Genomic DNA, 27595 nt, shown 5'->3' with positions numbered 1-27595 from the left:
CAAAACGACGACGCTGTAATCCTGCCGGATTTAAAACACCAAGGAAAACAACAATAGGAGAGCGACAGAGACAGTGTGATAGAGAAAGAGACTGAGAGCGAGAGAGCGAGGCATGCAGGTGGATATACACACAACAGATGACGGAAAGGCGTACATGGAATGTTTCAACATCAAATATCAAAAAAGCAAAATCAATCAACCAGGACGAATCACATCCAGCTTTTGGGATTTTCGAGATGCTCCCCTCTGGTCGACGGTCCAGAAGTATAAGGACGAAAACCAATCGCTTCGCAAATAGCTTTTTCCCCAAAGCAGTCAATGCCCTGTCTCTCGAACAAATCCAGTGTGATAAATAGAATTGTGCAACCAAAACCATCTACCGAAAGATCTAGTCATCAGCCTCATCCACATGTAATATACAGCTTTTGTTCAAACGTGTGTGTGTGTGTGTGTGTGTGTGTGTGTGTGTGTGTGTGTGTGTGTGTGTGTGTGTGTGTGTGCAGTGCGTGCATGTGTGAGTATGCACAGGTTTTTATATTGATATGCACTTGTATGTACCCTAATTTCTACTGTATCTGTGTTTGTGTATGATTTTCGATTTATGTTCGTAGAGGTAACGCGTCCGCCTAGGAAGCGAGAGAATCTGAGCGCGATGGTTCGAATCACGGCTCAGTCGCCGATATTTTCTCCCCCTCCACTAGACCTTGAGTGGTGGTCTGGACGCTAGTCATTCGGATGAGACGATAAAGCGAGGTCCCGTGTGCAGCATGCACTCAGCGCAAGTAAAAGAACCCATGGCAACAAAAGGGTTGTTCCTGGAAAAATTCTGTAGAAAAATGTACTTCGATAGGAAAAACAAATAAAAGTGCACGAAGGAAAAAATACAAATAAATGGGTGGCGCTGTATTATAGCGACGCGCTCTCCCTGGGGAGAGCAACCCGAATTTCACACAGAGAAATCAGAAATACAAATACAAATACAAAGAACAGTACACCCCCGAAAGCGGAGTATGGCTGCGTACATGGCGGGGTAAAAACGTAAAAAAAAAGCTCACTCGCGTACATACGAGTGAACGTGGGAGTTGCAGCCCATGAAGGAAGGGGAAGGAAGTAAGACAGAGACAGACTGACAATCAGTTTTCGGGTGCCACGTTTCCAGCGGTGACAGTTCAGTTGGCAGTGACGGACAGTTTGTTCGGGAAGGGGGCGTCACTTAACTCACTCAGTACGGCCAGTCCTCTCTTCTCCTCCACACAGACTCCTCGGATGTCCAGTGGGTGTCTGAATGACCCAACCTTTAGCTTCCGTCGTCAGAATTGTGGTATTCTTTGTCAACATTCACCTCTTCAGTATAAGAACCTTCCGCTTGCAATATTTTGATGGTGGTAATTGGGGTGAAACGCTGTTAACGTCGTGTCTTTCGCCGTTCGTATGGAGAGAGTTAACGGCTGGCAATGCTGTATCTAGTGCTCGTCAGGAAAGAACGACAGCGATATGGCTTGTCTGTCTTCCCCTCCGTCCCGGTTCTTGTCGCTGTGTTAGCGGGAAGGAAGAAGGGGGCAGAGTGGTCAAGACGCTCATCTGCCACTACAGTGAGTCCGTGAGGGTGTGGGTTCGAATCCCGCTCTCGCCCTTTCTCGCAAGCTTGACTGGGAAATCAAACTGAACATCTGATCATCCGGATGAGACGACAAACCCAGCACAAACCTCGCGCACTGGAAAAGAACCCATGGCAACGAGAGTGTTGCTCTCTGGAAAAATTCTGTAGAAGAAATCCACTCTTGATAGGTACACAAAATATATCAGCATGCACTCAAGGCCGGACTAGGCGTGCTGGGTTGTGCTGCTGGTCAGGCATCTGCCTAGCAGATGTGGTGTAGCGTATATGGATTTGTTCCAACGTCTCCTTGAAAAACAGAAACTGGAACTAGCTGGGTGGAATAGTGTGGCTACATAAGCCCAGGTAAGTTGGTCGCGGCGTGTCTTTCTCGGTTCACTGATTTGCTCTATCATCCATTCACCAAGAGATGGACTTGAGATGACCCCAGAGGTCGGCGAGGCTGCAAGCAGCATAATTTGATCTGATTCCATTCACCAAGAGCAGCGAAAGCGTCAAACAAAAGCTCAAAGAGCCGATGGTAGCACGAGTGTGTATGTCACTGTCAGGGGTTTCCTTTTTTCTTCTTCTTCTTCTTCTTCTTTCTTTCTTTCTTTCTTTTTTTTCTTCCCTTTTTTAGGGTAGCAGAGAGAGAGACAGAGAGAGATAGAGAGAGAGACAGAGAGAGAGACAGAGAACAATAACAAGAACAAAACTTTAATCTCCAGGCCTCCGGCCCCTAGAAAGAGGTCAAAAGTACACAATATGGTGATCACGCAGCGATAACAAAATGTAAAATACACACTAACTTAAACCTGTAGACCAAAAGTGCTTCTTGTGCATAGACAGAGACAGAGAGAGACTGACAGAGAGAGACAGAGACAGACAGACAGAGAGACAGACAGACAGAGAGACAGACAGGGAAAGAAAGAGAGAAGAGAGAGACAGAGTGCAATTGTGTGTGTGTGTGTGTGTGTGTGTGTGTGTGTGTGCGTGTGTGTGTGTGATCGCGCGCGCGAGCGCAAATTTGATGCAAAGTGACGTGTGTGTGTGTGTGTGTTATGCAAGTCTGCTTCCTTTATTTCACTTTGGTTTTTCCACACCTTGTTTCCCAATGGTGAACACAAAACACAAGCCTTGTGAACGCACACTTCAGATTTCTAACGAAAGGCACTTTGTGACTGAACAGTCGTATGAAAATTACACCAGATATATCGATGTATCGAACTGCTGTACACACGGGCGTAATACTACGTTTTCTGGTCAGTCGAACAACTCGGTATAACTTCTGACGTGACTGTCCCTTGTGTAAGCTGTTTCGTAGATAGGGACAGAGATGCCGATAACCATTCCTGGTTCTACACTGACCGCTCTTGGCACTGAACCCGTCACCCATGTGAGTTCTGTTGGCGGTTCCAGATTTCTCTGTGACTGAGGTTGGTCTATCCTGGTTCTTCTTTCTTCCTCTTCCCCCTTTTTCTGTCTTTCCACCAGAGAGTCAGTCAGCCAGTCAGTGAGTCAGTCAGTCAACCTTTCCTTGTTCTCTTCCTCTCCCCCCCCCCCCCCCTTGCCTTTTTCTTTGCAGACTGCATGGTCAGCGATGACCCAGTTCCGTGGGACAGTGTTTGGGGCTGATCTCTTTCACAGATCGACTTCTTCCAAACAAAATAAACACACGAATGAATGAATATATGAATGAACGAATGAATGAATAAAAGGATGAATAAATATATAGATCAATGAATAACTGAATGAATAACTAAACGAAGGAGCGAACAAATGACATGCGTACAACTAAGACGGGCCCCAGGAACTGGGAGGTGACCGCTGACCGGCACAACCTGACAGACAATTGCTGAAGACACGCAAGACGCCTATCCTTCTCTCATCAATGTCTGTGGAGGTGTGGGGTGTTGGGGAGGGGTGGGTGTGGGGTGTTGGGGAGGTGGGTGTGTGGGGTGTTGGGGAGGTGGGTGATGTGTGGGGTTGTTGGGGAGGTGGGTGTGTGGGGTGTTGGGGGGGCGGTGGGGGTGTTCGGGAGGTGGGTGATGTGTGGGGTGTTGGGGAGGTGGGTGATGTGTGGGGTGATGGGGGGGGTGTTGGGGAGGTGGGTGTGTGGGGTGTTGGGGGGGCGGTGGGGGTGTTGGGGAGGTGGGTGATGTGTGGGGTGTTGGGGAGGTGGGTGATGTGTGGGGTGTTGGGGAGGTGGGGTGTGGGGGAGGTGGGTGTTTGGGGTGTTGGTGTTGGGGAGGTGGGTGTGTGGGGTGTTGGGGAGGTGGGTGTGTGGGGTGTTGGGGAGGTGTGGGGTGTTGGGGAGGTGGGTGTGTGGGGTGTTGGGGAGGTGGATGATGTGTCGGGTGTTGGGGAGGTGGATGATGTGTGGGGTGTTGGGGAGGTGTGGGGTGTGGGGTGTTGGGGAGGTGGGTGTGTGGGGTGTTGGGGAGGTGGATGATGTGTGGGGTGTTGGGGAGGTGTGGGGTGTTGGGGAGGTGGGTGTGTGGGGTGTTGGGGAGGTGTGGGGTGTTGGGGAGGTGTGGGGTGTGGGGTGTTGGGGAGGTGGGTGTGTGGGGTGTTGGGGAGGTGGGTGATGTGTCGGGTGTTGGGGAGATGGATGATGTGTGGGGTGTTGGGGAGGTGGGTGTGTGAGGTGTTGGGGAGGTGGGTGTGTGGGGTGTTGGGGAGGTGGGTGATGTGTGGGGTGTTGGGGAGGTGGGTGATGTGTGGGGTGTTGGGGAGGTGGGTGTGTGGGGTGTTGGGGAGGTGTGGGGTGTTGGGGAGGTGTGGGTGTGGGGTGTTGGGGAGGTGGGTGTGTGGGGTGTTGGGGAGGTGGGTGGTGTGTGGGGTGTTGGGGAGGTGGGTGTGTGAGGTGTTGGGGAGGTGGGTGATGTGTGGGGTGTTGGGGAGGTGGGTGTGTGAGGTGTTGGGGAGGTGGATGATGTGTGGGGTGTTGGGGAGGTGGGTGTGTGGGGTGTTGGGGAGGTGGGTGATGTGTGGGGTGTTGGGGAGGTGGGTGATGTGTGGGGTGTTGGGGAGGTGGGTGTGTGGGGTGTTGGGGAGGTGTGGGGTGTTGGGGAGGTGTGGGTGTGGGGTGTTGGGGAGGTGGGTGTGTGGGGTGTTGGGGAGGTGTGTGTGTGGGGTGTTGGGGAGGTGTGGGGTGTTGGGGAGGTGGGTGTGTGGGGTGTTGGGGAGGTGTGGGGTGTTGGGGAGGTGGGTGTGTGGGGTGCTGGGGAGGTGGGTGTGTGGGGTGCTGGGGAGGTGGGTGATGTGTGGGGTGTTGGGGAGGTGGGTGATGTGTGGGGTGTTGGGGAGGTGGGTGTGTGGGGTGTTGGGGAGGTGGGTGTGTGGGGTGTTGGGGAGGTGGGTGTGTGGGGTGTTGGGGAGGTGGGTGATGTGTGGGGTGTTGGGGAGGTGGGTGATGTGTGGGGTGTTGGGGAGGTGGGTGGTGTGGAGGTGGGATGTGTGGGGTGTTGGGGAGGTGGGTGATGTGTGGGGTGTTGGGGAGGTGGGTGATGTGTGGGGTGTTGGGAAGGTGGGGTGTGTGGGGTGTTGGGGAGGTGGGTGAGATGTGTGGGGTGTTGGGAGGTGGCGTGTGTGTGGGGTGTTGGGGAGGTGGGTGATGTGTGGGTGTTGGGGAGGTGGGTGATGTGTGGGGGTGTTGGGGAGGTGGATGATGTGTGGGGTGTTGGGGAGGTGGGTGATGTGTGGGTGTTGGGGAGGTGGAGTGATGTGGGGTGTTGGGGAGGTGGGTGTGTGGGGTGTTGGGGAGGTGGGTGATGTGGGGGTGTTGGGGAGGTGGTGATGTGTGGGGTGTTGGGGAGGTGGGTGATGTGGGGTGTTGGGGAGGTGGATGATGTGTGGGGGTGTTGGGGAGGGGAGTGTGTGGGGGTGTTGGGGAGGTGGGTGATGTGTGGGGTGTTGGGGAGGTGGGTGATGTGTGGGGTGTTGGGGAGGTGGGTGATGTGTGGGGTGTTGGGGAGGTGGGTGATGTGTGGGGTGTTGGGGAGGTGGGTGATGTGTGGGGTGTTGGGGAGGTGGGTGATGTGTGGGGTGTTGGGGAGGGGGTGATGTGTGGGGGTGTTGGGGAGGTGGGTGTGTGGGGTGTTGGGGAGGTGGGTGTGTGGGGTGTTGGGGAGGTGGGTGATGTGTGGGGTGTTGGGGAGGTGGGTGATGTGTGGGGTGTTGGGGAGGTGGGTGTGTGGGGTGTTGGGGAGGTGGGTGTGTGGGGTGTTGGGGAAGGTGGGTGATGTGTGGGGTGTTGGGGAGGTGGATGGTGTGTGGGGTGTTGGGGAGGTGGGTGTGTGGGGTGTTGGGGAGGTGGGTGATGTGTGGGGTGTTGGGGAGGTGGGTGATGTGTGGGGTGTTGGGGAGGTGGGTGATGTGTGGGGTGTTGGGGAGGTGGGTGATGTGTGGGGTGTTGGGAGAGGTGATGTGTGGGTGTTGGGGAGGTGGGTGTGTGGGGTGTTGGGGAGGTGGGTGTGTGGGGTGTTGGGGAGGTGGGATGATGTGTGGGGTGTTGGGGAGGTGGATGATGTGTGGGGTGTTGGGGAGGTGGGTGATGTGTGGGGTGTTGGGGAGGTGGATGATGTGTCGGGTGTTGGGGAGGTGGGTGATGTGTGGGGTGTTGGGGGAGGTGTGGGGTGTTGGGGAGGTGGGTGATGTGTGAGGTGTTGGGGAGGTGGATGATGTGTCGGGTGTTGGGGAGGTGGGTGTGTGAGGGTGTTGGGGAGGTGGGTGATGTGTGGGGTGTTGGGGAGGTGGTGTGTGTGGGGTGTTGGGGAGGTGGGTGATGTGTGGGGTGTTGGGAGGTGGGTGATGTGTGGGGTGTTGGGGAGGTGGATGATGTGTGGGGTGTTGGGGAGGTGGGTGATGTGTGAGGTGTTGGGGAGGTGGATGATGTGTGGGGTGTTGGGGAGGTGGGTGATGTGTGGGGTGTTGGGGAGGTGGGTGATGTGTGGGTGTTGGGGAGGTGGGTGATGTGTGGGGTGTTGGGGAGGTGGGTGATGTGTGGGGTGTTGGGGAGGTGGGTGATGTGTGGGGTGTTGGGGAGGTGGGTGATGTGTGGGGTGTTGGGGAGGTGGGTGATGTGTGGGGTGTTGGGGAGGTGGATGATGTGTGGGGTGTTGGGGAGGTGGGTGATGTGTGGGGTGTTGGGGAGGTGGGTGATGTGTGGGTGTTGGGGAGGTGGGTGATGTGTGGGGTGTTGGGGAGGTGGGTGATGTGTGGGGTGTTGGGGAGGTGGGTGATGTGTGGGGTGTTGGGGAGGTGGGTGATGTGTGGGGTGTTGGGGAGGTGGATGATGTGTGGGGTGTTGGGGAGGTGGGTGATGTGTGGGGTGTTGGGGAGGTGGATGATGTGTGGGGTGTTGGGGAGGTGGGTGATGTGTGGGGTGTTGGGGAGGTGGATGATGTGTGGGGTGTTGGGGAGGTGGGTGTGTGGGGTGTTGGGGAGGTGGTGGGTGTGGGAGGTGATTAGTGGGGTGAGGTGGATGGTTGTGAGGTGTTGGGGAGGTGGGTGATGTGTGGGTGTGTTGGGGGGTGGGTGTGTGGAGTTGGGGAGTGGTAGTGTGTGGGGGTAGGTTGGGTGGGTTGTGTTGGGTGATGGGGAGTGGTGATGGGTAGATGTTGTGGGGTGGTTGGGGAGGTGGATGTTGTGGGTTTGGAGTGGGTGTGATTGTGGGGTATGGATGATGTGGGGTGTGGGAGTTGTGGGTTGGTGATGGGGTGTTGGGGATGGGGGGTTGTGTAGTGGTGTGTTGGGGGGTTGGGTGTGATGTGGGTTTGGGTGGTTGGTGTGGTGGGGTGTTTGGGGGGTGGGTGATGTGGGGGGTGGGAGGTGGCTGAGCAGCTGTCGCCCAGGTGGGCTGTGTGTCGGCAAAAGTTGTCATTGCTTGAGGTAGATGGAGTTCCTAATCCTTGCATCCCCAAGTGGGTGATAGAGGTCCCTAATCTGATCCCCACAGTAGGTTGATAGAAGGTCCCTAATCTTCTGACATCCCCACAGTAGGTTGATAGAAGGTCCTTAATCTCTTGACATCCCCACAGTAGGTTGATAGAAGGTCCTTAATCTCTTGACATCCCCACAGTAGGTTGATAGAAGGTCCCTAATCTTCTGACATCCCCACAGTAGGTTGATAGAAGGTCCTTAATCTTCTGACATCCCCACAGTAGGTTGATAGAAGGTCCTTAATCTCTTGACATCCCCACAGTAGGTTGATAGAAGGTCCCTAATCTTCTGACATCCCCACAGTAGGTTGATAGAAGGTCCTTAATCTTCTGACATCCCCACAGTATGTTGATAGAAGGTCCCTAATCTCTTGACATCCCCACAGTAGGTTGATAGAAGGTCCCTAATCTCCTGACATCCCCACAGTAGGTTGATAGAAGGTCCCTAATCTCCTGACATCCCCACAGTAGGTTGATAGAAGGTCCCTAATCTCCTGACATCCCCACAGTAGGTTGATGTTTGATTAGTTTACTCTAAATTACGTTCAGATAGCACACGCACACACACACACACACACACACACACACACACACACACACACAACCACCACCACCACCACCACCACCAGAAGCTGATTGAAAATGGGGAAATGGGAAAATTGCTTTCAGTTTGAAAATAATGACCCATAAAGTATTTCTAAAGAACAAAAAATATATATACATAAACAAAAGACGGTGTTGTTTAGTTCGCATACAAGAATCACATCTTTTGCACATGAAAATGAAAGTTGAGACTGGAACTGATCATTTGTCAGCTGACAATTTGGTTTGGTGCTGTTTCAACAGACGAAGCCAGCAGCACAACAAAACACCCACCCTGAAGACCAGCCCCCAAAGCAAGCAATATAGGACCCATAAAATCATTACAATAGAAACCCTTCGACAACGTTTATAACCGTTGGATTTATGTCCTTAGACACTCACGTCAGATTTTTTTTTACTGACTTCAGTGTCCAGGAATTCGTGAAATTCTTGTGTCGAGCTTTGCGGTGGCAGTGTGCGTGGTAGTGACGATTACCGGGTCTGATGTCACAACCACAGGACTTGTGGGTTTCAGATGACACGCTGACTTACACATCTTGGTTTCGTTTCGAAACCAAATCACGTGGCACGCGAGATCACTGACCCTGTTTCCCTGTGAGTTCATTCATGGAAGACTAGAGGCGTTCCATGCTCGTGCCATCCACGTGAATTGCTGCAGGTTATGAATCATGTGAGCTGGCTGATCTGGCGTTCCCACGCCTGTTGAAAAGGTGTGTGCTGCCTGGTCTGAGACTGACAACCCGGGACAATTGTAGTGGGCGTTTTTTGTTCAGCCAGCAGTGGTGATTTGAGCAGTGGGACACTCTGGTACAAGTCACCTCTGGCCTCTTCTGTTCACTATCGATCTGGTATCGATCTCTGCTCCGTGAAATTAGCTGCTCTGTGTGTGTGTGTGTGTGTGTGTGTGTGTGTGTGTGCGTGCCTATGTGCTTCTGTGCCTCTGTGTGTGTGTGTGTGTGTGTGAGAGAGAGAGAGAGAGAGAGAGTATATGTGTCTGCATGCGTGCGTGTGATTGCGTATATGTGTGCGTGCGTGTGCGCGCGCGCGCGCGTGTGTATATAACTTGCTCATCATAGCAGATTGCTGTGTGTACTGGGGGCGGCACTGCCACACAGGGAAGCGTGTCACCAGACCTGGGAGCCATCTGATGTTAATCTCCCTGTTTGGGCAGTCACTCAGTGTGACCCACACACACGTTGGGAAAGACAGGCATCCCCCCTGACACCCCCCCCTCCCGTCCTCCCCCCGGCCCCCCCACCCCCGCCTCTCCCATCCCCACATCTATCCCAGGTTGCTTGGCATTATACGTGGAGCTGTAATCCGCGTGGCAGTCAGTGGTGTTTGACTATGACCATCACAACAGCAGTGAAGGCAACTGCTGTCCCGACTATCTTGGGCATACTGGAGAGTGTCTTGCCCAAGTTACATCCCCACTCTCTCAGCCAAGAGGGTTTCAGGACAGTCGGCGTTGGGGATGGTTCCCGAAGGCCAGCTAGCCCCCAAGGCTGCAGCACTAAGAGCCAGTGCAGTCTTGCCTCCTAGTTTGAGAGTTATAGTCCTTCACAGAAGACTAAGCTGTAAATGACTTCCCATTGACTGGAGAAACCATTGATCATACAGCTCTCACTTTGCTGTTGGCTGAAATATAAGCTGATCTCTGATACAAGCTGATCGTTGTGTCAGTACAGTACCAGTACAGTAATTTACAACATTTATAGCGTGGGGATTAACTTGGACAGGACACTTTACACAATAATCAAATTCTAGCCCAGATAGACGCCACAGCAGTTACCTCCTCTGCTGTTCTGATGGTCATAGTCGGACGCGACTACCATACTCACAAACATGCATATCTTGATCCTTCCTATGCATCATTTAATGTTTATGTATCGAAAAGGATGAAATGACATGTTAATATGATCGTATTGTACATATTTCCTTTGTCCACCATGTTATTCTCTCTCTCTCTCTCTCTCTCTCTCTCTCTCTCTCTCTCTCTCTCTCTCTCTCTCTCTCTATCTGGAGAGGAGTGCCGCTGAATTGAGGATCAGGATGAGCAGGTTGGAAGACATTTGGTCTAAGATGGTACGAATATTTTGGACTTTGTCGAAAAAGAAAGAGGAGAAGACATTGGGGAGTTCAGATAAAGTGTAGGCAGAAGGAAGAGGAGTCTTTTCTGCAGTTCCAAGAAGATATTTGACATGACAGAGTAAAGAGATTTGGTGGATGTGGCATCGAGAACTTGAAAAGAAAAGAAGTTTGTCTTTGCTGATGAGATCATATGTTTGACTTTATTTGTTTTCGGAATATTTGATTGTGGACTTGCAGTTTTGTTGATCGCCATCGTCTTTCCAGTTGGCGACGTTTGCGTTTTGCAAGTCGAATGTCTTGTGTGTACCATGGGGCGGAGGGTCTGTCAGGGAGCATGCGGGTAGTGGGGGGTGCATGTTCATCCAGCAGTTGAGAGAGGACAGTGCTGTAATGTGTGGATACGTCGGTACAGGAAGAAATTTTGGAAAGGCATTCAGCACCTTGAGAAGAAAAAGTGTTAATGTTGATGGATTTCAGGTTGCGACGAGTAACATATTTTTTGGTTCTGGTAGGTTTTGAAATATTAAGCAAGAATATAACAGCAGAATGGTCGGAAGAAAGTTTGTCAGTTACAGTCACTGACGCAACCATGGCATCAGAGTCACGTGCGATGAGCCAGTCCAACGTATGGCCAGATCTGTGTGTTGGTTCTGTAATGAACTGAGAGAGAGAATGAGTGGACAGAGATAGACATAGGCGTTTGACATCAGTGGAAGTCTGGTTGTCGAAATGAAAATTGAAATCTCCGAGGATGATAAGTTTGCCAGAACGAAGGGTGTAGTAATCAAGTAGTGTTCGGAACTCATCGTGAAACAGAGAAGACGTTAGGTTGTTTTACGACTAGGCGGAGGACGATAGAGACAACAGAAGATGATTGAGTGACCGGGAACACTGAGAGTGACTTCTAGCATTTCAAAGGTATCATGTGGAAAGGCGTGGTTATGGGAGAAGGAGAGGGAAGACTCCAAGATATCTCTGTAGACAGTGGCGATGCCACCTCCACGAGACAGTTGAGGAAGTGACATAGTTTTGTATCCAGGGGAGGGTGTGTGTGTCAGTTGTTTAAGTTTGGGTTCATGACCTTGTGACTTTAACCAGGTTTCGGTAAGAAATATATCATCAAAGTTATTTTCAAAAATAAAATCAGAAATATAGCCAGTCTTTTGATCAGGGCAGACAGACTGAGCATTGAACAGACAGGCATGAAAGAGATCAGAGGTAAGGAGAGAGGAATCTAATGGTGAAGCAGGTGAGTCAGGCAGGCAGACAGTGGAAGAAGAAGATGGTGACTGAGCAGTGGAGGACAAAGGGAAGGAAGAAAAAGGTCCGGGAGTTGAGACAGGTGTGGCAGGAGTAGGAAGCGGAGCAGAGGCTATCACTGGCACGGGGGATACATTACAGTTCGGAATATTGTCATCAGAGGGGACAATGTCACGGGAAGTAAAAATGTTAGCAGGAACACGTGTGTTGAGGTTGGAAGCAGCACAAACAGCGCCGCATAAAGTGGATGTGTCAACACACACAGGTGACACATCAGGGGTATGTCAGTAGTGCTGACGTCACACACAGCAGGAACAACGTCAGAGGATATGCCAGACAGGTCAGCAGATGTGACGTTGTCAGTGACAGTGACAGCAACAGCAGGGCTGACATCAGAGACAGGAGGACGGTCAGTGCAGGGGACAGAGCCCCACAAACGGCGAAGTCTGCCCGCTCTGGTTCCTCTCTTCGTTATTCGGTTTGCCGATACCCAGGCTGATGATGCGCCGTGTCGTGTCGTCGTGTAGTCTGCTAGTGTTTATGCATCGCCAACGGCCATACCACGTTGAAAACACCGGTTCTCGTCCGATCACCGAAGTTAAGCAACGTCGGGCCCGGTTAGTACTTGGATGGGTGACCGCCTGGGAACACCGGGTGCTGTTGGCAACCTTTTTTTCTCAAGGCCTGACTAAGCGCGTTGGGTTACGCTGCTGGTCAGGCATCTGCTTGGCAGATGTGGTGTAGCGTATATGGATTTGTCCGAACGCAGTGACGCCTCCTTGAGCTACTGAAACTGAAACTATGCCATGGCATTCAAAGCAAAGCTCTGATGTCATTGATGTTCACCATGGTGACAGTGGCAGTGCGAGAGCAGAGGTCGGACGGTATGAGAGAGGGCTGGGCACGTGAAAAACGTGCCAAAAGGCGGTGAGTATCGTAGGCAGGACGAAGCTGGTCGCTGACACGACAACGAGGGTCACGTGAACAGCATTCACATGTGCCAGTTTGTAAATGAACCCACAAATATGACGAATATCAAATTAGTCTTAGAGCAAATGAAAATAAACGAAATGGTTCCGACCTTCGGAGTCCCGGAAACAAGACGCGCACATTGATGTCAATAATATCCAGAACAGGTTCAGTTTCAGTTTCAGTAGCTCAAGGAGGCGTCACTGCGTTCGGACAAATCCATATACGCTACACAGAACAGAGCACGATAAACACACACACACACACACACACACACAAATGTAGAGACCAAGGCAGTGCAGCCAATGGGCGCAAGGGCTGATAACTCTCAAAGATAGGGGTCGGGGGGCGGGGTGGGGAGAGAGAGAGAAGGGGGGGGGAGACAACTGTCACATAAAAGCAATACTGTCGTGCTGAAGTTGACAGCGAAGAAGGTGGAACAGGGGATAGTGACATATTACAGGGCTGACCCCTGAGTCACGGGCATTGCAATTGTTCACTGGTGATATGGTCATGTAACTCAGTGGGTTTTTAGGGGTTTTTTTTTCTATCTTTTGATCACACCTCATTAATTTTCTTTGGCTTTGATTCTTCTTTCCAAGTCTGCTGTGAGGGTTCATGTCTCGCTTCCATTCAGGAAGTAAAGAACTTTGTATGGAGCATAAAGCATCAATAACTGAATTTGTATTTTGTATTTGTATTTCTTTTTATCACAACAGATTTCTCTGTGTGAAATTCGGGCTGCTCTCCCCGGGGAGAGCGCGTCGCTACACTACAGCGCCACCCATTTTTTTGGTATTTTTTCCTGCGTGCAGTTTGATTTGTTTTTCCTATCGAAGTGGATTTTTTTTACAGAATTTTGCCAGGAACAACCCTTTTGTTGCCGTGGGTTCTTTTACGTGCGCTAAGTGCATGCTGCACACGGGACCTCGGTTTATCGTCTCATCCGAATGACTAGCGTCCAGACCACCACTCAAGGTCTAGTGGAGGGGGAGAAAATATCGGCGGCCGAGCCGTGATTCGAACCAGCGCGCTCAGATTCTCTCGCTTCCTAGGCGGACGCGTTACCTCTAGGCCATCACTCCACATAATAAATCAATAATAAATCAAATGTAACAAACAAACATCACCACTAGCTCTTTTAGAATATCTATAACGCAATAGATGTTGATACTGATCAAAGGTGTGATCATGACAAGAAAAATCAGTCTGCACAGCTGGTTGATCCACTGTGTTGACAATGTCTCCATTATTAGCCTCTTTCATGATATTCACATCTTGACATGGTCAACTCTTTTTGATTTTTAGCTATTCTCAGCAGTCACTTCAATGTGTGTTTGACAGTTTTAAGACATATGCTGATATTGAAGAATGTACACTATACTGCACAGACCAAAAGGAAATTCATTGTAGTTGTTTGATGTTAGAGGATTTTGCCCACAACACTTTTCCCTTTTATTAGTTTTGAATCTTTTGAAAACCATTTTAAGATTATTATTAATCTCTCTCTCTCTCTCTCTCTCTCTCTCTCTCTCGCACACACACACACACACACACACACACACACACACACACACACACACACACACACACACACACAGGTGCAGGTTTACATGTATCAAAAACACCCTGCCCTAATGGGTTTTTTTTCTCTATAAAACCTTTTTTTTCTCTGTATGTGTCTGTGTCTGTCAGTCTGTTTGTGTGTACTTCCTCTTGTGTGCATGCCTGTGCACATACTTATGCACGACGGGCGCAATAGCTGAATGGTTAAAGCGTTGGACTTTCAATCTGAGGGTCCTGGGTTCGAATCTCGGTGATGGCGCCTGGTGGGTAAAGGGTGGAGATTTTTCCGATCTCCCAGGTCAACATGTGTGCAGACCTGCTAGTGCCTGAACCCCCTTAGTGTGCATACGAACACAGAAGATCAAATACGCACGTTAAAGATCCTGTAATCCATGTCAGCGTTCGGTTGGTTATGGAAACAAGAACATACCCAGCATGCACCCCCCTGAAAACGGACTATGGCTGCCTACAGGTAGGGTAAATCAAGAAAATGGTCATACACGTAAAATGTTACATGTCGGTCTGAGTGTGTATGTGTGCGTGCCTGAAATCTGATTGAATGACAAAGGAAACGAATGATGAGCGCCCAATGGCAGCCGTCAGTCGGCTCTACCCAGGTAGGCAGCCTGTTGTGCAAATGACCCCGTGTTTGTAAAGCGCTTAGAGCTTGGTTTCCGAGCGAGGATCTTTTTTATATGATAGTCAGTCGTGTCCGACTATGACCATCAGAACAGCAGAGGAGGCAACTGCTGTTCCGACTATTTGGGCTAGAATTTGATTATAGTGGAGAGTGTCTTGCCCAAGTTACATCCCCACTCTCTCGGCCAGGATAGATAAGATAAGATAAGATAAGATAAGAATAACTTTATTATCTCCAACTGGAGAAATTTGGTCAGGTGCATTATCACAACATAGACAAGTAAACAACATGGGGACCATAACTGTAAAAGCCAACAACAGCCCCTACAAATATTACGAAGATACAAATGTAAAAAATATCACATACATCGTTTCATACATACATCCACACACTGCAGGTAATAACTAGTATTCTTAATGTAAAAACAGAAAGAATTAAGAAACATTATTTGAATATAATTATAAACACAGCCTACTATACTGCACATTGATTATAATAGACAGATAAGATAAGAATAAAGATGAATTGCGGAAAACCACAACCAGATAATCAGCACACACCCGCACCCCCCACCCCACCCCCACCCCACCCACCCCACACACGCGGATAACTTGATTAAACAAGAGTAATAAACATATGTTCTCAAATAAAAGCATTTCACATATTCGCTTTTAAAAACATTGCAATTAATTATTACATCGTAATTATTAAACAGAAATATATTTAGAATATAGTTTTAGGACAGTCGGCGTTGGGATGGTTCCCAAAGGCCAGCTAGACCACAAGGCTGCAGCACTAAGAGCCAGTGCAATTTTGCCTCCTAGTTTGAGAGTCATAGTCCTTCACAAAAGACTAAGTAAAACAAGCGACTGAGGATAGGCGCTATATAAGTATCCATATCAATCAATCAATCAATTCCACGGCAGGCCTGTACTGTGCTATCCTGCCAGTGTTTGTGTGTGTGTGTGTGTGCTTTATTTGTTCAGTTTAAGTGTTTGCAAGTGTTTGAAGTGGGCTTCAGACTTGGGTAAGCTAAAAACAGGCCTGAGAAATCATGTGTTGGATTAAACTTGAACTTTTGTTTATTCGTGAGAGAGAGAGAGAGAGAGAGAGAGAGAGAGAGAGAGAGAGAGAGAATGTCACCGAATATTACCCTTAAGGGCCTTAAACAAACGACAAATCACACAGCAAACACTCGACGAATTCATTCCTTTTCAGTTCGGGAGCTGAGGACCGATATATTAAGGAACAAACTTGTCTGTAACTTAACTCACTCAGTACGGCCAGTCCTCTCTTCTCCTCTACACAGACCCCTCGGATGTCCAGTGGGTGTCTGAATGACCCAACCTTTAGCTTCCGTCGTCAGAAATGTGGTATTCTTTGTCAACATTCACTTCTTCAGTATAAAAGCCTTCCGCTTGCAATATTTTGATGGTGGTAATTGGGGTGAAACGCTGTTAACGTCGTCTCTTTCGTCGTTCGTATGGAAAGAGTTTAAAAAAAAATGACAGAAGGAAAACTCATGACTATGAGAAAAAAACAAAAAACAAATGAACTACACTGTTATAGGGGTGGGAAGATGGCGCGTTTTCCCCTGCTGGTTTGACATCTCCTCCATCAATTCTTCTCCGAAGTCTAGAATTGGAGAGGGGAAGGTCACAGCAGTGACCCACTCGGTGTTTTCGTGGGGTGGGGGCGTGGGGGGGTGGGGGGTGGATGTTTGTTTTTTATCGGAAAGACAGCGTGCGAATGTTGTTGAAAATGAACTGGGTGTTTGTATTCATAATTTGATGTCCTTTAAATGAAAGAAAGTGTGCGTGCGTGCGTGTGTGCGTGCCGGTGCGTGCGTGTGTGTGTGCGCGTGTGTGTGCGTGCGTGCGTGTGTGTGTGTGTGTGTGTGTGTGTAAACAATATACTTTCAGGGGCCCAAGCAGGATGTAGACAGTCTCAGTCTACATTAGATCAAATGTTTGTTTTGAAATCACTAATTGATTTTTTTTTTTTTCATGAAAAAGAAGAAACTTTACTGTGCTTTTGTTGATTTTAAAAAAGCATTTGATTCAGTTTGGAGAAGTGGGTTATGGCAAAAACTTGTTCATGAAGGCGTGAATGGTAAAATTCTGCGTGTCATAATGAACATGTATGATAGAATTAAGTCATATGTGTTTTTAAATGGTGAAAAATCTTATTTCTTTAGTATTTGTAAGGGTGTACGACAAGGAGAAAATCTCTCGCCTTTGCTTTTTTCTCTGTATCTCAATGATTTAGAGTCGTATTTAACTGAGCATAAGAGTCCATCTGTTGATCTTTTATTGAATGTTAACATTTCAGACTTAGATAGTTGCATGCGATTATTTGTACTGATGTATGCAGATGACACAATTTTACTTTCGGAGACGAAAGAAGGATTACAACAGTCCCTCAATGTTTTTCACAAATATTGTTTAAAATGGAAACTAGTGGTCAATGTAAAGAAAACTAAAGTGATGATATTTAATTCTACAAACAAGCTAAAGCCTGTTTTTAAGTTTGGTGATGCATGTTTGGATGTTGTCGATTCTTTTAAATATCTTGGTATTGAATTTAGTAGAAACGGAACTTTTTACAAAGCTAAAAAAATTATTTATGAACAGGCACAAAAAGCTATGGTTTCTTTACTTCAGTCAGCCAGAAATCAAGATTTACCTTTACATATCATTCTGGACATGTACCAGTCTATGATTGTTCCTATTTTGTTGTATGGTGCAGAAATATGGGGTTATGAAAATGTAGATATACTTGAAAAATTAGAATTGAAATTTTTGAAACGCTTGTTCAAACTGAACAGAAATACTATGACCCAAATTGTTTATGGAGAAACAGGTATTTATCCAGTTAGTGTGTTAGTGAAAATGAGATTAGTTCGATTTTGGACCAGCTTAGTGATATCAAACACAGAAAAAATATTCTGGGAAAATATATTTGATATTACTTGACTTATATCGAAATGGTATTTATTCTTCAAAATGGATTAGTTGTATCAGACAAATTTTAATAGAAGCAGGGTATGACTGTGTTTGGGATGCTCAATTCTTCTTAGAGAGGGAATCTTTCTGCAAGAATGTCAACATTGCTTTGAGAGATAGTTTTCAAAATCTATGGAGACATGCTCTAGAGGCGAGTAGTCAATGAAAAGAAAAATATATAAGTCAAATGCCTGATAATTGACGTTATCAGCTTCTTCAGATTTCGAAGTTGTTATCATAAGCTGGAAATAGAAACAGGGAGACACAAAGGCATACCACGAGAGTTACGGCTTTGTAAGGTTTGTAACATGTCTGTGATTGGGGATGAGTTTCATTTTATAATGGAATGTCCCAATTATGATCAGTTACGAAATAGATATGTTCCTAAAAAAACAACATTTGTCTCCAAAATCGGTTTTTAATTTTTGTAATATGCTCAAAGGAGGCCAAAAAAAAAAAAAAAGTCATTTTAGCTGCAAGTAAGATGATTAGATTTGCAAATGTTGCCCAGCTACACTTTTGGAGTTAAAAGACATTTGTGTTTTCTCAACTTTTATGTGACATTGTTGTGTATTTGGAAACGTTTGTCCCGGGCATGAAAAGATTATTTTGCAGTAATCCTCCATACTCCAATAGGAGTGAAAGGATAATTAAAACTCGAACTTGAACTTGTGTGTGTGTGTGCGATGGCGCGTGAACGCGTGTTTGAGAGAGGGAGACAAAGAGAGCAAGAGAGAGAGAGAGAGTGTGTGTGTGTGTGTGTGTGTGAGCGTACCGTTCTTCTTCAAATCTTTTTCTCTCTTCTCCAAGCGCTGAGCGCCAGGTCTGGGTGTGTGACCCTGGCAGCGTACAGTGAAGGGCTCCTCTTGGAACGGCGTCTACAGGCATTCCAAGCACCTGACCTGTCCTGCCCCTTGCTCCTTGATCAGGTCAGTGCTGGGGCCCGTCAGGGGGGAAGGAGGTGGGGGGGGGGCCTCAAGCTGCAAGGTGGCGATCCTTTGGGAGAAGGCACGCACAAATGCACATTCACGCATGTTCACGCAGTTTGTTCTGGCGACATTGTTGGACGGTTATGAAGCGTACCACACACGCTGTGTCAACTGCACGTGATATCGGCTAGTGTGTGCACAATAGATAGACACGTGATCAGGTATGACGGTAGATAGACATGTGATCAGGTATGACGGTAGATAGACATGTGATCAGGTATGACGATAGATAGACATGTGATCAGGTATGACGATAGATAGATATGTGATCAGGTATGACGATAGATAGATATGTGATCAGGTATGACGATAGATAGACACGTGATCAGGTATGACGATAGATAGACATGTGATCAGGTATGACGGTAGATAGACATGTGATCAGGTATGACGTGATCAGTTATGACGATAGATAGACATGTGATCAGGTATGACGATAGAGAGACATGTGATCAGGTATGGCGATAGATAGACATGTGATCAGGTATGACATGATCAGGTGTGACGATAGATAGACATGTGATCAGGTATGACGTGATCAGGTGTGACGATAGACATGTGATCAGGTATGACGTGATCAGGTGTGACGATAGATAGACATTTGATCAGGTATGACGATAGATAGACATGTGATCAGGTATGACGATAGATAGACATGTGATCAGGTATGACGTGATCAGGTATGATGATAGATAGACATGTGATCAGGTATGACGATAGATAGACATGTGATCAGGTATGACGTGATCAGGTATGATGATAGATAGACATGTGATCAGGTATGACGTGATCAGGTGTGACGATAGATAGACATGTGATCAGGTATGACGATAGATAGACATGTGATCAGGTATGACGATAGATAGACATGTGATCAGGTATGACGTGATCAGGTGTGACGATAGATAGACATGTGATCAGGTATGGCGATAGATAGACATGTGATCAGGTATGACGTGATCAGGTATGACGATAGATAGACATGTGATCAGGTATGGCGATAGATAGACATGTGATCAGGTATGACGTGATCAGGTGTGACGATAGATAGACATGTGATCAGGTATGGCGATAGATAGACATGTGATCAGGTATGACGTGATCAGGTATGGCGATAGAGAGACATGTGATCAGGTATGACGATAGATAGACATGTGATCAGGTATGACGTGATCAGGTGTGACGATAGATAGACATGTGATCAGTTATGACGATAGATACATGTGATCAGTTTAATCCTAATTCATCTTCAACATTTTCGCACTCACCCACTCAGCGCCATTCTCAATACAATTTTTTTCAAACTACAGGCAGAGTTGGAAAGTCTGAAGGAACAGTAGAAGTGTGCGTTCGGGAATCGTTTGCAAAGAAATGGTTTGAGTAACCTGACTGACGAACGACAGAGCTGAGAGGCGGTGTGTACATTGTAAATAAAAACGGGCTCAATACTGAACCCTGTGGCACTCCATACTTCAACACAGATGGAGTGGATTCGTGACCAACGAGGACAGACTGGGTACGACAGGATACGTTTGAGACAAACCAATCCAGGGCTGTTCCAGTGCAGCCAGACGTGGTAGGAAACCGTGTAATGAGGATACCATGGTTTATGGTGTCGAACGCTTCCCAGAGGTCAAGCAGTGACAAAATAGATATATGACCACTGTCAGAGGCCTGACCACACGCAGCAAGGCCAATATATATTATATGTATACATGGAGCGGGGCGGGGGGGGGAGGCAGAGCCTGTTTAGGTGGGCCGGGGCTGGCGACGGTGGGAGGGGGGCGGGGGGGGGGGGGGGAGGGCTTGGGGAGGTTATTTGGGGGTAGGGGGGGGCAATTGGGAGTAGGGGGAGGGACCAAAGTGGTTTCACTGCCGTTGCCAGGAGTCTACAGGGGTCGAAGTGTTGTCACATCAGGCATAGGGCATGGCACTCTTCCGCAGACTTGAAATGTTTCCCATTGGCCGTCCTTCGAGGGTTCAAACCCCGCTGTTCAATTCCATCCCCGTCGTTCTTCTGTTTTGGTAGTGAAATATCTGTGTCGTCTTGTTTTCTTTTTATGATGCAGTTAGCTGCACATGTTTTCTTCAAATGTCGAAACTGAGATCAATATCAATATCAAGATTTAGATCAAGATCAATATCAAGATCAATACAATTATATATACATATACGTGTGTGTGTGTGTGTGTGTGTGTGTGTGTGTGTGTGTGTGTGTGTGTAACGCTTTCACATTTCTAATTGAAAAATGTCACGACACCACTGTTAAAACCCACACTGACGTGGAGGTGTATACATGTATGACAGCAATCTGCGATCACACCCTGTCCCCCAGTTCCCAAAATCACACCCTATCCCCCAGTTCCCAAAACCACACCCTGTCCATCAGTTACCAAAATCACACCCTATCCATCAGTTCCCAAAATCACACGTTATCCATCAGTTCCCAAAACCACACCCTGTCAATCAGTTCCCAAAACCACACCCTGTCAACCAGTTCCCAAAATCACACCCTGTCCATCAGTTCCCAAAATCACATCCTATCCCCCAGTCCCCAAAACCACACCCTGTCCTTCAGTTCCCAAAACCACACCCTATCCACCAGTTCCCAAAACCACACCCTGTCAACCAGTTCCCAAAACCACACCCTGTCAATCAGTTCCCAAAACCACACCCTATCCATCAGTTCCCAAAATCACACCCTGTCAACCAGTTCCCAAAACCACACCCTGTCCTTCAGTTCCCAAAACCACACCCTATCCACCAGTTCCCAAAACCACACCCTGTCCATCAGTTCCCAAAACCACACCCTGTCAACCAGTTCCCAAAACCACACCCTGTCAACCAGTTCCCAAAACCACACCCTGTCCATCAGTTCCCAAAACCACACCCTGTCAACCAGTTCCCAAAACCACACCCTGTCAACCAGTTCCCAAAACCACACCCTGTCCATCAGTTCCCAAAACCACACCCTGTCAACCAGTTCCCAAAACCACACCCTATCCATCAGTTCCCAAAACCACACCCTGTCAACCAGTTCCCAAAACCACACCCTGTCAATCAGTTCCCAAAATCACACCCTATCCATCAGTTCCCAAAATCACACGTTATCCATCAGTTCCCAAAACCACACCCTGTCCATCATTTACCAAAATCACACCCTATCCATCGTTTACCAAAATCACACCCTGTCAATCAGTTCCCAAAATCACTCTATCCATCAGTTCCCAAAACCACACCCTGTCAATCAGTTCCCAAAATCACACCCTATCCATCAGTTCCCAAAATCACACCCTATCCATCAGTTCCCAAAACCACACCCTGTCAATCAGTTCCCAAAACCACACCCTATCCATCAGTTCCCAAAATCACACCCTGTCCATCAGTTCCCAAAATCACACCCTATCCATCAGTTCCCAAAATCACACCCTATCCATCAGTTCCCAAAACCACACCCCATCCATCGTTTACCAAAATCACACCCTATCCATCAGTTCCCAAAATCACACCCTGTCAATCAGTTCCCAAAATCACACCCTATCCATCAATTCCCAAAATCACACCCTGTCCATCAGTTCCCAAAAACCATATCCCAGATTTCCACCTCCTTCCTGCTGAGCTCTATTCATGTCTCACTAAAAGAACAACAGCAACAACAAAACAACATAAGTATAAGACATGAAGATTTAAAAAACAAAACAAAGAAACAACAACGAAAGAAACCAGCCCAATAAAAACCCAAACCAACACCGTCCTATAGACACCCAGAACTTAAGCCAGCCTCGTGACACATTCTAAACCAGTCAGAGAAGCCGAGACAAGACTGCCATTTTGCCCAAACTCAAACTTCATTCAGAAGGTGTAGGGGGTAGAAACTCCTCCCCCCCCCCCTTCTTGAATTTTAACCCAGGGATGTAAAATTGCAATGTCTGTGGAGACAAGTGTCCTGAACAGTGATACACAGGGGCGAAGAGGGTGTGTGTGTAGGGGGCAGGGGGGGGGGGGTGTTGGGAGAGGAGGGGGGGGGGAGTCTGGAATGCTATTTTATCTTCCGTGTGTAGTTTTGTCAAAGCGGTGAAACCAGATCAAAATACGTTTGTTGAAGAATCTTTGTACCACCAACTCTGCAACCACTTCCAACGGCAGCAGAACCATCTTTTTACCAGAACTCGTACATAAATTTAACGCTAACTTTTTCAAACCTTTTCTTAGTTCTTAAAAATGGCCTTCATCACTCGGAGGGGGGAGGGGGTATATGTCCGGCTTGAGCGCGAAGAAAAAGAAGAATAATTTCAGAAGGAAAGAAAGAAAGATAGAAAAAGAGAAATGAAAACATGAGAATGCAAATATATAAAGGAACGAAAAGATGGAAACGAAGACGAAATGAAAAGGGAAAGAAAGAAAGAAAGAAGGAAAGAAAGAAAGAAAAGAGGAAGGTAAGAAGGAAAGAAAGAAAGAAGGAAGGAAAGAAGGAAAGAAAGAAGGAAAGAACGAAAGAAGGAAGGAAAGAAGGAAGGAAAGAAAGAAGGAAAGAAGGAAGGAAGGAAAGAAGGAAGGAAGGAAGGAAGGAAAGAAGGAAGGAAAGAAAGAAGGAAAGAAAGAAAGAAAGAAAGAAGGAAGGAAAGAAGGAAGGAAAGAAAGAATGAGAAAGAATGAAAGAAAGAAGGAAAGAAAGAAAGAAGGAAAAAAGAAAGAAAGAAGATAAGAAAGAAAGAAAGAAAGAAAGAAAGAAAGAAAGAAAGAAAGAAAGAAAGAAAGAAAGAAGGAAGGAAGGAAAGAAAGAAGGAAGGAAGGAAGGAAAGAAAGAAAGAATGAAAGAATATAAGAAAGAAAGAAGGAAGGAAAGAAAGAAAGAAGGAAAGCAGGAAAGAAAGAAAGAAGGAAAAAAGAAAGAAAGAAGATAAGAAAGAAAGAAGGAAAGAAGGAAGGAAAGAAAGAAGGAAAGCATGAAAGAAAGAAAGAATGAAAGAAGGAAAGCAGGAAAGAAAGAAAGAAAGAAAGAAAGAAGGAAGGACAGAAAGAAGGGAAGAAAGAAAGAAAGAAAGAATGAAAGAAAGAAGGAAAGAAAGAAAGAAAGAAAGAAAGAAGGAAAGAAAGAAGGAAAGAAGGAAAAAAAAGAAAGAAGGAAGGAAAGAAAGAAGGAAGGAAAGAAAGAAAGAAAGAAAGAAAGAAAAGTAACGAAAACATGGAAACAGCAGGTCTTTAAAAAAAAAATTAAAACAAAACAAGGAAGGTGAAATCTGAAGACACTGCAGGGAAACTGGGCTGGTGGCGAGTGGCAGCTTTTACAGTTTGCTTTCTTTCTCACCAGTGGCGGCAAAGCCGGGGTAGGACCTGGCAGGCAACCCACCCGCCTCTCCGCAATTCTCGTGGCTGCCAATCCGGGTGCGTCCCGCCCACCCGTCCTACACAACCAGCGCATCGGTGATTCTCTCTCTCTCTCTCTCTCTCTGACTCTCTCCCCTCCACCCCCTCTCTCACATACAGCGGGTGTCTCATCATTCTGACCTCGGGAGCACGCGGAAGACTTGAGGATCTCTTCATAAATAGCCCCGTATAAAATGTCTTGATGGCCCCCCGGTAATTTTCAGTGTCAGTCGACTCGACGGTTGAGTCGCTCGTGATCACCCTCAAACAGGGGACGATTGACGACCGTGTGAGCTGTTCACAGCCTTTCGTAGAAAGGACCACAGGCTGAGGAAGGGAGTTCCCAGGAGAAGGATTCCATCAGAAGGCAGTAAGAAAGTGTCTTTTTAAGGAGAAAAAAGTTGTGGAGAGAGGAAAAAAAAAACGAAAAAAAAAAAAACTCCACAGAACTGAGGTGGTGAAATATCGCGTGATACACTCCGTGTGATAAACAGAGAAAGGACAAAGTGCAAGACAAGACAGGACAAGACAACACAACACAAGACAGGGCAAGACAACACAGGACAGGACAATACAAGACAGTACAAGACAGGACAATACAAGACAGGACAGGACAGGACAACACAGGACAGGACAAGACAACACAGGACAGGACAGGGCAAGACAGGGCAGGACAAGACAAGACAGGACAGGACAGGGCAAGACAGGGCAGGACAAGACAAGATAGGACAACAAGACAACACAATACAGGACAACACAAGACAAGACAGGAAAACACAATACAGGACAACACAAGACAGGACAACACAAGACAGGACAAGACAAGACAAGACAAGACAGGACAACAAGAAAACACAACACAGGACAAGACAACACAACACAAGACAACACAATACAGGACAAGACAACACAACACAAGACAACACAACACAGGACAACACAACACAAGACAACACAATACAGGACAAGACAACACAATACAGGACAAGACAACACAGGACAAGACAACACAACACAAGACAACACAACACAGGACAAGACAACACAAGACAGCACAAGACAGGACAACACAGAACAGGACAACAAGACAACACAAAACAGGACAAGACAGGAAACAAGACAACACAATACAGGACAATACAGGACAACACAAGACAGGACAACAAGACAACACAAGACAGGAAACACAAGACAGGACAAGACAAGACAGGACAATTCAGGACAAGACAGCACAAGACAGGACAACACCAAGACAGGACAACACAATACAGGACAAGACAAGACAGGACAACTCAAGACAGGACAAGACAGTACAACGAGACAGTACAATTCAGGACAAGACAGCACAAGACAGGACAACACCAAGACAGGACACCACGACAACACAAAACGAGACAAGACAAAGTCTTCATTAAAGGGTGTGACAGATAAGCAGGTTTTGTTGGGTTGGTTTTCGTTTTGTTTTGTTTGTTTTTTTGTGTGTGACCCGGTCCTCTCTCTAAAGCAAACAAAACCGTGTGATAAAAGATCAGTTTCCTTTTCAGGTTCTTCGACGCACGTTTACAAACTGATCTTTCTTTGCGATGTGAAAAACAACACAACAACGTTCCGAAAAGAAAGAAAGAAAAAACAACAACAAACTAACACAAATCGAGTGGGCACCACCAAAACCGTGTGTGCTGAGAACGACAACTTTCTCAGGACTGGGGGAAACAGAGAGAGAGAGAGAAAAAAAAAAAGGACTGTTGTGCACGAACATCGATATTTGTGAATCCCAGGTTGTAAACGAAAACGACAAGTGGTCCAGACGTCCAACTGAAGGGGGGATAACAGTGTTGACAAAAGGGAACAGACCGTTTGGAGAGACAGGCTGAAGGGTTTCTGCGAACCGTTCTGTTCTGTTGGGGGAAGGGACAGTGGGTTGATACTTCACTCACACCAACACCTGTGTTGTCTGGAACTCTACGCTTGCAGGTAGGTGCTGGGTTCGTTGCGTTTTATTCACACATGCACACAGCCCGAAAACGCGTGCGTGCACGCATACGTGTCTGCGCACGCATGCGCACGCACACACACACACACACACACACACACACTGGGGTATGTGTCGTGTTGGGTGCCACCATCATCACCATCGTAATCACTTATTCATAACCGACACTCACGAAAATGCAAAAAAAACCGCAAGAACATGCAAAACACACGCACGCAAGCGCACACACAGAGATTCCTAATCGATATATGTCGTCCAAATGTAAAGCCTAGTGAATTGATCCTTCTGACAGAATTACAGCCAAGGCTGGCGAAATTTGTTCATGAATGTTTTTCTTCTTACGATGCTCATGTTTATGTTTCATTGTGTCTTATAAACTTAAAGGTTTTATGACAATAAAAAGTATTCTATTCTATTCTATTCACACACACACACATTCTATTCACACACACACACACACACACACACACACACACACACTACTTTACTCCTTTCCGTCTAAAAACACTTATAGTGAATAGACGTTACACTGAAGAAAACACACACACACACACACACACACACACACACACACACACACACACACACACACGCACACACACTGGGGTATGTGTCGTGTTGGGTGCCACCATCATCACCACCGTCATCATCTTCTTCTTCTTCTGCCCCTCCTCCTCCTCCTCCTCCTCCTCCTCCTCCTCGTCCTTCTTCACCATCACCATCACCACCCCTATATACCTGTTCTTGTTCTTCTCTCAATCTTCTGTCTTCTCATTATTGTTTGTTATTGTTATCATCGTCCCTGTTGTTGCCGCAATTGTTATCATTATCGTTACTATCGTCATTATTATTCTGGTTGTTTTTGCTGTTACTGTCAGTATCATTATGTTTATTATCATGGTTATCATATTCATCATCACCAGATTCATCGTCATTGCAATCGTCATTATAGGTAGTGATAGGTGTGTTTGTCACGATTATGATAGAACGAAATGAATAGATTTATGCATGCATAAGAAATAGAAAAAAAAGGAAAGAGCAAAACAAAACACGATGAAATAAGAAAGCAAGAAAAGAACAACAACAACAGCAACAATAACTGCTACAATAAATAAGACATAACTGACCCCTTTGTCTACTGTCTACAGTAACTCAAAGATCAGAGTTATTTACTGTTGGAAGGGGTGAAGATGTTTATGCAGACTTGATTTGAAAATAGGAAGAGAACTGCCCGTTTGTATGTGCAAAGGAAGGGAGTTCCACAGGGATGCAGCCGAAATCATTGGCGTGCAGAAAAGTTACTGGGTAGTCCCAAGCAAAATGAAGTGCGTGTAAATGCGTGTTTGTGCATGTTGCTCATGAAGACAAATGCACAGATCTTATACACTGAGAGACAGATTGAGAAATAGATACACAAATAGGAGAGAGAGAGAGAGAGGGGAGGGAGAGAAAGAGAGGGGGAGGGAAGAGAGTGAGAGGGTGTGTGTGAGAGAGAGAGGAAGAGAGAGACGGGGGGAGAGAGAGGGTGTGGGAGCAAGAGAGAGGGAGAGAGAGAGAGGGGGAGAGAGAGAGG

The 27595-nt window shown here is 47.1% G+C and overlaps 1 protein-coding gene and 1 non-coding gene across 3 annotated transcripts in view; both read left to right on the top strand.

Annotated features, from left to right (window-relative positions):
- Positions 1–12040: 12040 nt before the first annotated feature.
- On the top strand, positions 12041–12159 carry LOC143290613 (5S ribosomal RNA). Its single transcript, XR_013056423.1, has one exon. It is a non-coding gene; the product is annotated as a 5S ribosomal RNA (ribosomal RNA).
- A 13496-nt stretch (positions 12160–25655) lies between these two features.
- Positions 25656–27595, top strand: part of LOC143290354 (uncharacterized) — a 153974-nt gene continuing 152034 nt past the window's right edge. For both annotated transcript variants that reach the window (XM_076599716.1, XM_076599717.1), the window contains exon 1: positions 25656–26003. The gene's annotated coding sequence lies outside the window, so the exon portion shown is untranslated. The remainder of the gene's footprint in view (positions 26004–27595) is intronic.

This window comes from Babylonia areolata, chromosome 15 (genome assembly GCF_041734735.1).
Source record: "Babylonia areolata isolate BAREFJ2019XMU chromosome 15, ASM4173473v1, whole genome shotgun sequence".
Classification (NCBI taxonomy): Eukaryota; Metazoa; Mollusca; class Gastropoda; order Neogastropoda; family Buccinidae; genus Babylonia; species Babylonia areolata.
This window is presented reverse-complemented; position numbering and strand designations above follow the sequence as displayed.